The 12,941-nt window shown below is 45.8% G+C and overlaps 1 long non-coding RNA gene across 2 annotated transcripts in view; it reads right to left on the bottom strand.

Moving 5' to 3' along the window:
- LOC115337367 overlaps positions 1 to 12,941 on the bottom strand; it is a 35,410-nt gene that overhangs the window by 5,162 nt on the left and 17,307 nt on the right. The gene's annotated exons all lie outside the window — the stretch shown is intronic.

The raw sequence follows: 12,941 nt of genomic DNA, 5'->3' as shown, positions 1-12,941 counted from the left end.
CAGTAAGACTGATGGTATGCATATGAATGCAGAGAACGGTCAGCATTAAACCAGACGTGTCTCCCCGTCCCTGCCAGGGGACAAAGTGCTCCAGTAGCGACTTCTGAAACCACTTGCCCCTGAGAAAATGAGGCCACCTCCACCAGCTAAAGTTTAACTGTCTTTCCTGACATGATCAGCTGAGCACACACAAAGTCACGCATTTGAAAAGAATTAGAAAAAAACCTGTTCCTTACTTTGCTGCATTTATAATAAGTGTAAGCATATCTTAGAATCATAGAATCATAGAATCATTTAGGTTGGAAAAGACCTTCAAGATCATCAAGTCCAACCATCATCCATGCCCACTAAACCATGTTACTAAACCATGTTATGGAGTACCCCATCTACGAGCTTTTTGAATACTTCCAGGGATGGTGACTCAACCGCTTCCCTGGGCAGCCTATTCCAATATCTGACAACTCTCTCAGTAAAGAAATTTTTCCTAATATCTAACCTAAACCTCCCTTGCCTCAACTTGAGGCCATTTCCTCTCGTCCTATCTCCAGCCACCTGACAGAAGAGACCAGCACCCACCTCACTACAACCCCCTTTCAGGTAGTTGTAGAGAGCGATAAAGTCTCCCCTTAACCTCCTTTTCTCCAGGCTAAACAGCCCCAGCTCCCCCAGCTGCTCCTCATAAGACTTGTGCTCTAGACCCTTCACCAGCTTGGTTGTCCTCCTCTGGACACGCTCCAGCACCTCAATGTCTTTCCCGTAGTGAGGGGCCCAAAACTGAACACAGCACTCGAGGTGCGGCCTCACCAGTGCCGAGTACAGGGGGACAATCACCTCCCTGCTCCTGCTGGCCACACTATTTCTGATACAGGCCAGGATGCCGTTGGCCTTCTTGGCCACCTGGGCACACCGCTGGCTCATATTCAGCCGGCTGTCAACCAGCACCCCCAGGTCTTTCTCTGCCGGGCAGCTTTCCAGCCACTCTTCCCCAGGCCTGTAGCGCTGCATGGGGTTGCTGTGGCCCAAGTGCAGGACCCGGCACTTGGCCTTGTTGATCTTCATACGATTGGCCTCAGCCCATTGATCCAGCCTGTCCAGATCTCTTTGTAGAGCCTCCTTACATTACCCTCAAGCAGATCGACCCTGCCTCCCAACTTGGTGTCGTCTGCAAACTTGCTGAGGGTGCACTCGATCCCCTCATCCAAATCATCGATAAAGATATTAAACAGAACGGGGCCCAACAAATTCAAATTGAAAAACTCAAATTGAAATCAGGTTTTTGCTAAGTTCACACAATGTTCCCTTGAAAATAGTAAAGTAAAAGTTTTGAAGTGCAAGTAAGAAGGACAGAGGCCACAAACTCTTACTCTACAGTGTAGCTAGCAGTCATTATATTTATCTCACTCTCAACAAAGGTGATGATGTCTTTTACTGCTATTAAAAGCCTTGAATGAAGCATTCAAGCAGCACACAGCTAACACAGCAATTAAAAGTCACGAGATAGCACCTATTTTATACTCCATGTTTACAAATCTTTAACTATTTAAATACCTCATTCTCCTCTCACACCTGCATGGATAAGTTGAATTACTCTGGTATGAAACTGATTAGGCCAACATATGAGAACCAAGGCAGGCATCATGTCTCATAATATAAGCCATCCAAGAGTTAGCTATCTAGCTTAAATTAGCCAGCTAGGTTTCCCACCACGTCCCAGGCCATCTAATTTTTACTGGATGATCTGGTGTCTTGGTGTACACCCATGAGCCAGCCTCAGCTAGCTTATGGCAGGCAGCTCAATGGATTATTGCTTTCTTCTCTAATTTCTTGGGCGTGCCTTAAAAATGTGAATCAGGCATAAATCATTTGTGCATTTATGCCTGCATGAGAGTACAGACATCCAAGGGCAAGAGTTATAAAGGGATCTTGCTACACCAGAGCAATGCTAACTCCAAAATGCTATCAGTGATTCCAGTTTAAGCAGTGGTGGAAAAACATTTGTTAATTTGGGACATAATCTGTGCTTTTTCTCTCTGAAATTGCCCACCATTGCACGTACAGAAGCTGCAAGAGGGTTATATTGTGACAGGCAAAGATCATGGACTTCTTGCACCGGCTCAGTGTGGAGGTTTTATGTCTTCTAAGACAAAAGTTTTACCAAAAAAGTGATTCGAATTAATTACTTTTTTCAGAAGGAACATAAGGCAGAGAGATGCCACTGGGATGGGCAGCCTCAAAGCCAGAAATAGAAAGTGTGGTTCTCCTGAGCATCTCATCTGTTTGCTGCTCTTCATCTTTCCATGGCTTCCAAGATGTGTGAAACTAATCTATTTAACCTTAAACAATGGCCTTCATTAAACAGAATATGTGAAGAGGAAGCGACCGACGTAGAATTTAACCTGTGCATGGTGTGAGAGTACAGATATTTTTCCTGTTCATGTCTAATGCCTTTTGTTTTTCAGAAGAACATTTGACATATGAAATATAATCAACAACTTAGATCTCCAGTTTGCCTTCTTGACTCACCCTAATTGTTACGCATCAATGTACTTCGTGTCCTCCTACTGACCTTAAAAAAAGGCAACCGGCAACAAAACTGTCTAAATGTTCCAAAATTATCAGGTAAGCTTCATTGTTCAAAGACAAACTCATCAACTACTTTATAATGAAAACAAAGGTAACAAAGAATCAAGAAGGTATTTTTTAGCACTAACCAAGCCCAACATATTCCAACATGTTAAAGTACCTACACAGGCATATTTATAAAACATGTTCAGTTTCCTGAACAGAGTCTGAACTGACAGTGCGGAATTCAACCCCTTGCTTTTTTTACCCTTTCATCAGGGTCTGCTGATGCTATAGCAGGACTGTAAGTTGAACAACAAGGCATGTCCTTAGCTTCCTGGTCTCGTCCCACACCTCTCCTTACCAACACTGACTGCAGATCCCTCTGATCCCAAAACCTCCTGTGCACACGAAAGGTGCCATGTTTGGCTTTTCCTGTGTAAGGACAGAGCTAGCATAAGAAGGAAATATCAGGAGTGCTTATCTGCGGTGAGTTGCATTTGCCACTAACCATTCGCAAGGGACAGCTGGCATGTGAATTTTGTGTCTCTAAATAAAACTTCTGAGCACACAGGAGTGAGGAGATGGGCAAACTCCATGTGTGGTGGGTTTTTCTGTTCTGTTTTTTTCACCCAGAGGAGACCAACACTGTAACAAACTCAGATTTTCTTTGTCTCTGAAGACTGGGCAGCATCCCCATACACCCTCATGAATTAGAGAAAGAATGAATGTATTAGTATTTAAGTAACAGGTAGAACAACATCTCTGCTTAAGAAAAGGTGCTTTCCAATGGCTTAACCTTGCTTGCTGAGCTGATGTTCCAGGCTGCACAGTCTGCCAGACCAGGCAACATGACTTCTAACAATGAGATCCAGTCATGCAGTGAAGAGATTAATTCACATCAGTTGTAAATACGTATTGAAGCAACTAATTAAATCAGCCAGGTTGTGCAATCCAGCGCATCTGATGGGCTTAATCTAATGTCTCACCCTGGCCCTGGGGTTATCAGTGGGCAGCTGTAACTATAAGTGATTGAAAAGATGTTTCCCCAGGGGAGTTTCTGTTTCCTGAACTCAGACATTGCTGGTTATTTTCCCTGTGTTGCCCATTCCAATCTTTCCTTTCCAATCTTCTTATCTCCTAGAGGGCCTATGCACCTTTTTAGTAACTTGAAATCAAGGTATGAAATCAGCAATATTCTGATTACAGGCAAGCTCTGAAGGCAGCACATGTGGGCTTATAATGGCACCACATTAGCACTATCGATCTACAAATCTGGTATTGCCTCTGCAAACATAGGAGCTGATGCATCTAAGAGGTCAAATTTTGCTTCCTTATTCCTGCAAAGCCTTGAAGTGTGTTACACTTGGAAGATGCAAGGACTTTCAGGAATGCCAAACTAATGCATTTTTGCAGAAATTATAGACTTCTTTAAACATGAGTCTTTTTCAAAGAAAATTGAGCCACCAGTACACATCTCTAAGCTAACTAAAACCACCCAGCACCCCCCACATTTTAAGATTACCATTTGGCTCATCAGGTCACCCCTGCTGAGAAGCACCTTGGAAGATGAGTAGCATCCTGACCTGCAAAGGATGGGGTGAGTTCATTCACTGCAATAAGGATGGTCTCCAGGTAGAGATCGCCACGTGTGCGTCTCCCATCTCTGTTCTTGGCACTCATCCGAGGGTGCCCACAGGGTCCCAAACTGCAGGACAAATTAGAGGGGCTTGTTTTGTTTTGTTTTCCTTTGGTTTCCCTTCAGCCTTGAGGACTGGACTTGAACCACCATCTCATTTTGATGGGAGCTGCAGGCAGCTGTCAGATGGCAACATTGCTCACTAATATGTGAATGGGAATTGAGTCAGCAACTTGGAAAGTAAAGCTTTCACTTCTATAACTGCTCCCTTAAGCCACCCAGTTCCTAGAATCTAGTGAGCTATTTTACCTTTATAAATAATCATGTTCTGCGGGGGAAAAGATAAAATGAAATGGATTTAGAAATAGAGTTATTCTTTAACTTTAAAAATTATTGTTCTCTAAGCAAAACCACACAGGTTCGGTCTGCTGGACATGAAAGGACGTATACAGTCTAAACCAGCATCACAATCAAAAAGACAAGATGTGTACAGAATGCAGGCAGTTACAGAAGGGATTGAATGTTTGCAAAATTACATGCTGGCCTTGAGGAGTTCTCTGGGTAACAACCGGAAGGGAAGATACAGACAAATACCTTTCAGCATGATAGTATCTGCAGAGTTTTATTTCTGGACATGGAGTAATATTTAATATTCCCTGGCACTGGCTCTCCTGTGCAAATCCTTCAGGCTCTCTGAGATCAGCTGCCTTCTATCAGCAAGATGTACATCCTCCTGTCATTCCTCATGCTGCTGTAGAAATGCGCATGCACTGGCTAAACAGTGCCCACATTAGCAACCTGCTGCCTTAAACATATTCAACACCTGCCCTTTGGTTGGCTGATCACAGAGAAGCTGTGGAAACTGGAAAGGTCAAGCGGAAATCCTGAACAGAGTGAGCCATACAGCAGACACCAAGTAAAGCAGGCAATGAGTTCTCACGCCCTGGAAAAACTGGGTCAAATGGGTCTGAAACAGAAGCTGTTAAGCAAAGTGAGAAACCGGGGTTGTTATTTCAAAGCTGCTGCATGAGGCAATATTGCTCTGTGGCCACGATGTGCTTTGCTTTTGATTGTGCTCTGCTCAAGACCGAAGGCAGTTTTGAATTGCAAGACAGCAGGGACTGTATAAAGTAGACACAAGCTGCATCAGGAGCAGGAGCATATGCAAAAGCAGGAAGGGAAGGAGGAGACAGCAAGAGCAACTAACCTGGTAAGGGGAAGAAATTAAATCACATGCTTTCAGAGAAAGGCAAGGACAGGAGTGAAAACCTTCCACACTCACTAATAGGTAAAACCACGCATATAGAACTTTTCACCTTCCAAGAATTTCATGCAGATTGTCCTTTTAGGTCACAACATCTCAGCGTCCAGCCAATCCACACAATGACTGTGCCTAGTGCCTCAGAAGAAGAGAAATAAAACCAGCGATGACTCCATACTGCTCAGAGAGAGATGCTAGCAGGATGGTACTTACAAGGTTCCTTGAAATACCCTCTCAGAGGCATTTGGCAACTTACAAGGCATCTCTGTGTGTGATCCTGGGCAGCGTCAGGTGCTTGAATGCAATGCGTTCAGAGTGCATAGCCCTAAGTGCAGAAACAGAGGGCCTTGGAATAGGAGATGCATGGCAGGCGTGAACACCACTGAGACACCCATGCTTTCCCTGGTGGGGTGAAGTCAGAAGAAGCGTCCCATCCCTGGGACTGCAGGAACTGGAGTAAGATCCTGAGGCAAGAGCAGAACTCTGAACGGAAGAATTCACATGGAAATTTGAACAGAAATACAAAGGGCACAATGGTTTACCAGAAGCCTTAGCCAGAGTCATCCTAAAATTATCTGTCTTTATGTCTTGATTACCTCACAGCAAAAAAGCCCAACCAGCAACAGTGAAATAACACCTGTGAACAGGGATTGAAGTGACACCCTACTGTAATAGCAGCTCCTTATAAAGAGGATGCACCAGGGTCCAGCAGAGACCACAAGGTAGAGAATAACAAAGGTGTGTGGCCACTCGCATCCTCTCTCTCGCTTCCATGACAGTTGAGCCCTGTGCACAGCAAAGCTTTTGGGGCTCCCCCCCCCACTCCTTGTATGCAGTGGAAATGCAGATTTTGGTATATGTCACCTCATTACATTTCAGCTGGAGAAAGAAAAAAATAAGGCCTTTTCTTACCTATCTGTGAACGGTTATACCATGACAGAAATAAATTGCAGTAAATTATGACGTCCCACTCCAACCGCAGCTCTCTATCAGCACAGAGTATCTCCAGGTAAGCAGCAGAGATCTGCCACCTGCCCAATTATTTTTTTGTTTGTTTGTTTGTTTGGGTTTTTTAAAGGAAATATACTTTAGACATCTAAACAGCTAATTTGGAACAGCGCAGTTTGGGGAGCCAGCATGTTCTGCAACTGTGGCAAGTTCTCAGAGTCAGGCTGACGCTGCAAGGCACGAACTGCATTGATTATATACGTTTAAGTTATGTAAGTGATTTTCACTGGAGAATATAGTAAATGCCCAAATCTCGTTCTATGCCTTATGTTCCTCTGCCTCAGAATTTGAACACCCAAGAAAAAAACTGCTGCAAAAAATGAGTTTTTCAGTCATACCAGTACAATCCACAGGCTTTGAGCTTTAAACATTTGAGAAGCTAAGAAGGTCTTTCAAGGTGACATGTGGGGACTTAAGAAGGTTTCAAACTTCAATTTTTATTTCATTTCAAATTTTAACTTTAGAATTCCTGGATTTTGGAAAGTTAGGTGTCCAGCTGGATCCCACAGTGTTAGACTTTTTTTAATTCTCAGGCAAAAATAACTTATTTTGACATTCACAACAATGCGGTTTACAAATAGCTTTGAAGCCCCATGTGCTTCGCATTGGAAGTGCTGGACCTTCAGTGCCTACAACAGACGTCATTAAACTGGCTGCCAGCACAATGGCTGGTAAATGCCAAGAAGGTTTGCAATCGGCCTGCAAGATAGAACAAACTACAGCCCCCCCAGCCAAATTTATATGCCAAAGTACTACATGAAAGGCTAACATTATCATTGAGCAGAAAAGCAACCACCTGAAATAAATGCAGTAAATATTTGCTTATCCAGCCATTAAATAAGGAAAATACAATCTAGATTGAGAGAGGCAAAGATGGAGAGTCTTTTTTTTTTCTTATGATACAAACTATTATCAGGCTGTTGCTTAAAAAAGTCATGCGAACAAGACAAACTTACAATGCACCGGGAGGGGAGCACAAGCACGCTTATGTTGTACCACACCAAATTCATACTGTCGTAAAGCAAGGGATCTCACTTCTTGAGGCATTTGTGAAAGCAGAAGGAGAAAAAATAGATGAGGGTGGGGGAAGAATGGAATTTGAAATGCAGAAACAGAACAAAACCCCATACTGTCCTTAAATTTCCCGGCATCCTATTTGCATATGCATATCTGAAAATGCAAGTTTCCTCCTATCCATTTTAGAAACAGCATTGTTACAAGTTTGTAGTGGGGCCACAGTCTGAACAGACACAACCTGGAGTCCAAGCCATCTCTGAAGCAGTGGCAGGATAAGACTTGTGCAGGGACACAACAGCCAAGATCAGTACACAGCAGCGGGTCAGACCTCCTCAGCTTGGTCTGAGGTGCCTGTAGTTCAGAGAGGATAAAAATAGAAAGTGGCACGTTTTTAAGAAAGCATCAGCCTTCTGTAGTGCTGCAGGTCAATGATATTCTTTTAAAGCCATATGGATCTGTGTCATGCAGATGCTAAGGAGAAGAGGACAGAAGGATGAAAAAAACTGAGACAAAAGAGTGGGAAAGCTGAGAAAGAGGATGAGGGGAGCTGCACCTCCACTGGACTCTTGTGGCTGTTGCACAGAGGGGGGGAGGTCATCCTGAAAATGGCAATTTTATATCCCCACACAGTTGGCCTAGGGGGAAAGACTGGTTCCAGTGTCTGCTCCCAACAGGGATTCCCTGTCTGGCACAAGGTAAAGAGTAGATGAAGCTCTAGCTGAGCAGCCCGTAACCCAAAACTAAGCTCTCAGTAGCTCCTCTGGGCACCATCCAACTTATGCGGCCAGAGAGCTGCCAGCCCCTGGCATCAACCCCATGCACCAGGATACTGCAGCATCAGCTCCTTATGCCCCTTTCTCCTTTGCAGAAGAAGACCCCAGCTGCTACCCGTGCTGGGGCAGGTGCTGGTGTGCGGAGGAGCCCAGCAGGCATAGCCTCACAGCCCTCCTTTAATGAGATGCACACCCTTTTGGAGGTACTAGGTAAGACCAGCAACTCGGCTCAGGTGGGGCACCCCCTCCAAAAAGGTTTGAAGTCATGTGCAAAATTTCGTCATCATTTATGCAGGCATCTAACAGTGAGGTGAAAAGGTCAGCCTATGTGCTGGTTTTGGCTGGGATACAGTTAATTTTCTCCATAGTAGCTAGTATAGTGCTATGTTTTGCATTTGCACTGAAAACAGTGCCAATAATACAGGAATGTTTTTGTTATTGCTGAGCAGTGCTTACACAGTCAAGGCCTTTTCTGCTTCTCAGCCCACCCCACCAGCGAGTAGGCTGGGGGTGCACAAGGAGTTGGGGGGGGACACAGCCGGGACAGCTGACCCCAACTGACCAAAGGGATATTCCAGACTATATGACATCATGCTCAGCATATAAAGCTGGGGGAAGAAGAAGGAAGGGGGGGATGTTGAAAGTTATGGTGTTTGTCTTCCCAAGTAACTGTTACATGTGATGGAGCCCTGCTTTCCTGGAGATAGCTGAACACCTGCCTGCTGATGGGAAGTGGTGAATGAATTCCTTGCTTTGCTTTGCTTGTGTGTGAAGCTTTCCTTTCCCTATTAAACTGTCTTTATCTCAACCCACGAATTTTCTCACTTTTACCCTTCTGATTCTCTTCCTCATCCCAGCAGGGGAGACTGAGTGAGTGGCCATGTGGGGCTTAGTTGCTGGCTGGGATTAAACCACGACAGCCTGTCACAGAGAGAGACATGGTAAAAGTCACAGGATGCTGAGGGCTCTTGGAGTTGCCCCCACAAGGACAAACTTCCATGAGACTCTGGGAGTCTGCATGGACAGAAATCAAACCTATGGATCAAGTGGGGAAGAAACAGGCGTCAGGGAGCAGCGAGAGCCAGCCTCCCTGCAAAGGGGGGTGAGCAGGTACCAGGGTGCAATAGCAGGGCCAGCAGAAGCAGGGACCTCCTTAGCAGGTGCCAGCATGCAGAGTAGCAAGTGTGGGTCAGGGCTGGAGTCACAGGTAGAGGTCAGGGTCAGAATTGGGATCGAGGAGGTACGAGACTGGGCAGATATGTATCTGCTTGCTGCCATAATGCAGTGCGGTGGGGGGAGGGCAGCAGTAAAGCTCAGCTTTAAAGCATCTCCCCAAGGAAAGGAGGAGCAGGTCCTTCCTTCCAGCTTCCTTCACAACCACTGCTATCAGCAAAGGGCCTGACCAGGACCTGAACATGGGTGCGTGCAGACAGCCAAACTTCAACCTGGCCAACTTTCCTCCTGGCAAGGAAATGCGCTCCTGGCCCTGAGAAGTGCTGGTCTCGTACTTTGTGAGTGCTGAGGCAAAGCTCTCCAAGAGCAAACAGACCACACCCCTAGCACCAAGAAATCATAAACATTTTGACTTTGCAACATCATGGTACCATAAGTGCCATGCAGGTGTGTTTATGAAGACAGGCAGATGAAGAAAAAGATGGTATGGTTCCACTTTTATGCGTAAGGAACTCTGGAGAGAGTCAATTTGCCTAGTTACATGCGTGAAATGAAACCTGTTTTCCTAACGGCTTTAACTAGCTCTCTACCCTTGGGTCAGTGGCTCCATGTCACGCTTTGAAAGCCAACAGGCTTGGAGGAAGCAAAGTCTCAGGGCCGACAGCCTGTCCCCAGGAAGGACGTGTGCTGCATATGTCCACTTCCAGACGTAGCTCAGATGAAACGTGAGCTGGCTAATGCCAGCAGCACACGCAGGAAAGGCAGACTCTCCGGTGGCCACTTCCGTGGCTGCAGCCCGTGCCCAGCGCTTCGTGCTGTGGCCGGAGGACGTCAGTGTCACCGTCGGAAGAGGGGTCCAGTAGGATGACGGCTACCCTTGCCAGCCGTACAGGAAGGAAGCTGTAAACCGGCACTGAGTGAGACCCCAACGGACATCAGAGACAGACTGACGCAGGATGCCCTGCATGGAACCATGTCCCTCCCAGAGCCGCTCCACCTGCTGAAGACAGCCTGACCCAGAAGCTGCCAGCTGAAATCCTATCCCTCGAGAAATGCAAGAAGGTGAACTGAGCCCCATGTGGGCTGAAAGATAAAGGCATCTGGAGGCATAGAAGTGACAGAAGTGTGGATTATCCTGACCTACTGCAGCTCCACAGAGCAAATTGCCCCCACTGTGTCTTGCAGACCTGCGTGCAGATGCTGGGGGTTGACATGCACAACTGGAAATCCTACAGCGTGTGCAAAAGGATCTCTGAAGGTCAAATAGCGAAGCACATGGTAGAGAAACTTCCCCCATCTGATCCTTCTCATGCTCAGCTTTATTTTCTCAAGACCCTCTCTCGTTGCAGCCCTCCTGCCGTGAGCTGCTGCCCCAGAGGTGCAGAGGTCCCACCAGGCACCTGGTGCAGCCTTGGGGTTACCTTTGGGCAGCACATTGCTTTTCAGCTGTTCAAACTAACAAAAGCAAGAGGCTGTGCCTTTCAACTCTGATGTTAAAACAGCCTTGCTACCAAAGTGGTTATGACAGGGGTGAGCTTTCCAAAGCTGGGCAAGGCCTGGAAAGCTCTCCACTCACAAGCTCTGAGTCCCTGCTGGGACAGCTCCTCTGGTCTGCCAACAAGGGTCAGGCATGAGCACTGCAGCTGATTTTACAAACTATGGGAGTTGCATCAGATCATTAGAGTGGGGAACCGGTGGGCATTAAAGCAGTGCGCTCCTGCTGCAACAATCTCACCGAGACCTGGCCAAAAAAAAAGAGGTAAAAAACACTTTCAAAAGAAAAAGCAGAACAGGCACTACTGCAGCTGTAAGCTTCTCATGTCCACTAACTCTCTGGGTTTTTTAAACCCTTTCTCACTATAGATGGACAACAGCTAACCCATCGGTGTAACGTGTCTGTTAAGCAACCTGGACATAACTAATTACTTCAGTAGCGGGTGCCCTCTCAGGTACTCAGAACAACATGTGCCATGTGAGTAAAGCCTCCCAGTATGCCCGGCACCTCTGGTAACATGCCACCTTTTGCTCTGAGAACTTCCCCACCTATGGTGGTTCAAGATCCAGAAGCGAGTTTAACCAGCAGGACTTTTTGCCTCTTCCCATCTCCTGTTCTGAATGAGAAAGGACAAGCAAAAGCAGCAGGACTAGGAAGACCATGACAAAAATATGTGTAACCAATGTGCTTTTTCTTGGAGGACTGCGAGCATTGAAATCATTCAGGCACACCACAGCAGAGTGAGGTAAGGGAATCAGTTCACGCACCGCTGAGATGTGTTCGTCGTTGGGGGGGAAGTACAACAGCTGTTCAGCCATGTACAGTAGCAGCATGTAACAATTTTATGCTAAGAATGCCTGAATTAATTGGACCTTTGGGGGAATTGAGGAAGGCAGAGTGTAATTACTTGAGCTGGAATTTATCCAGCCTGAAAAAAAAAGCTTATTCCTGGAAAAATTATTATGGGAACTTCCATAATGAAACCCATTGTCCAAAAGCACCCAGAGTGCTGGGTTGATATTTCCTATTAAAAGCTACCCAGTGCTGTAGAGAAATAGGCCAAATTCACTTTTCAATGACAAGATAATTTCAAGGGGTTAATCTCACGCAGGCAGGTCTGATCAGTGGAAGATGCAAATCAATATACACCAACTGACTTTATCAGAGGAACAGAGCTGATTATACTGATTTATAAATGCTGCACGTCTGGCTAAGGTATGTTTATTAGTTTGTTTACAACATGAGATGGTTATTTAAAATAGGATAAATAACTGTCCTGGTTTCAGCTGGGATAGAGTTAACTGTCTTCCTAGTAGCTGGTGCAGTGCTATGTTTTGAGTTCAGTATGCAAAGATTGTTGATAACACACTGATGTTTTCAGTTGTTGCTAAGTAGTGTTTAGTCTAAAGTCAAGGATTTTTCAGCTTCTCAAGCCCAGCCAGCGAGAAAGCTGGAGGGGCACAAGAAGTTGGCACAGGACACAGCCAGGGCAGCTGACCCAAACTGGCCAACGGGGTATTCCATACCGTGTGATGTCACGTCTAGTATAGGAACGGGGGGGGAGTGGGGGCAGGGATTGCCACTTGGGGACTAACTAGGTGTCCGTCGGCAGGTGGTGAGCAATTGCACTGCGCATCGTTTGTACATTCCAATTCTTTTATTATTAATGTTGTCATTTTATTAGTGTTACCATTATCATTATTAGTTTCTTCTTTTCTGTTCTATTAAACTGTTCTTATCTCAACCCACGAGTTTTACTTCTTTTCCCAATTTTCTCCCCCATCCCACTGGGTGTGGGGGGAGTTAGTGAGCGGCTGCGTGGTGCTTAGTTGCTGGCTGGGGTGAAACCACGACAATAAGCATTAATTTTTTCATTCCCTTGGCTACCCTGCAGGAGGCTGTCATGTTGTGGATGCTCAGAAGCCTATTGAGAAGTGACCTAGAGCTAATGTCAGACCGTGAGCTACTGAGCAGGCCCACATCTCAATTACTCAGCAAATTTTGCCCCAGATG

The sequence above is a fragment of the Aquila chrysaetos genome, chromosome Z (genome assembly GCF_900496995.4).
Source record: "Aquila chrysaetos chrysaetos chromosome Z, bAquChr1.4, whole genome shotgun sequence".
NCBI classification, from domain to species: Eukaryota; Metazoa; Chordata; class Aves; order Accipitriformes; family Accipitridae; genus Aquila; species Aquila chrysaetos.
This window is presented reverse-complemented; position numbering and strand designations above follow the sequence as displayed.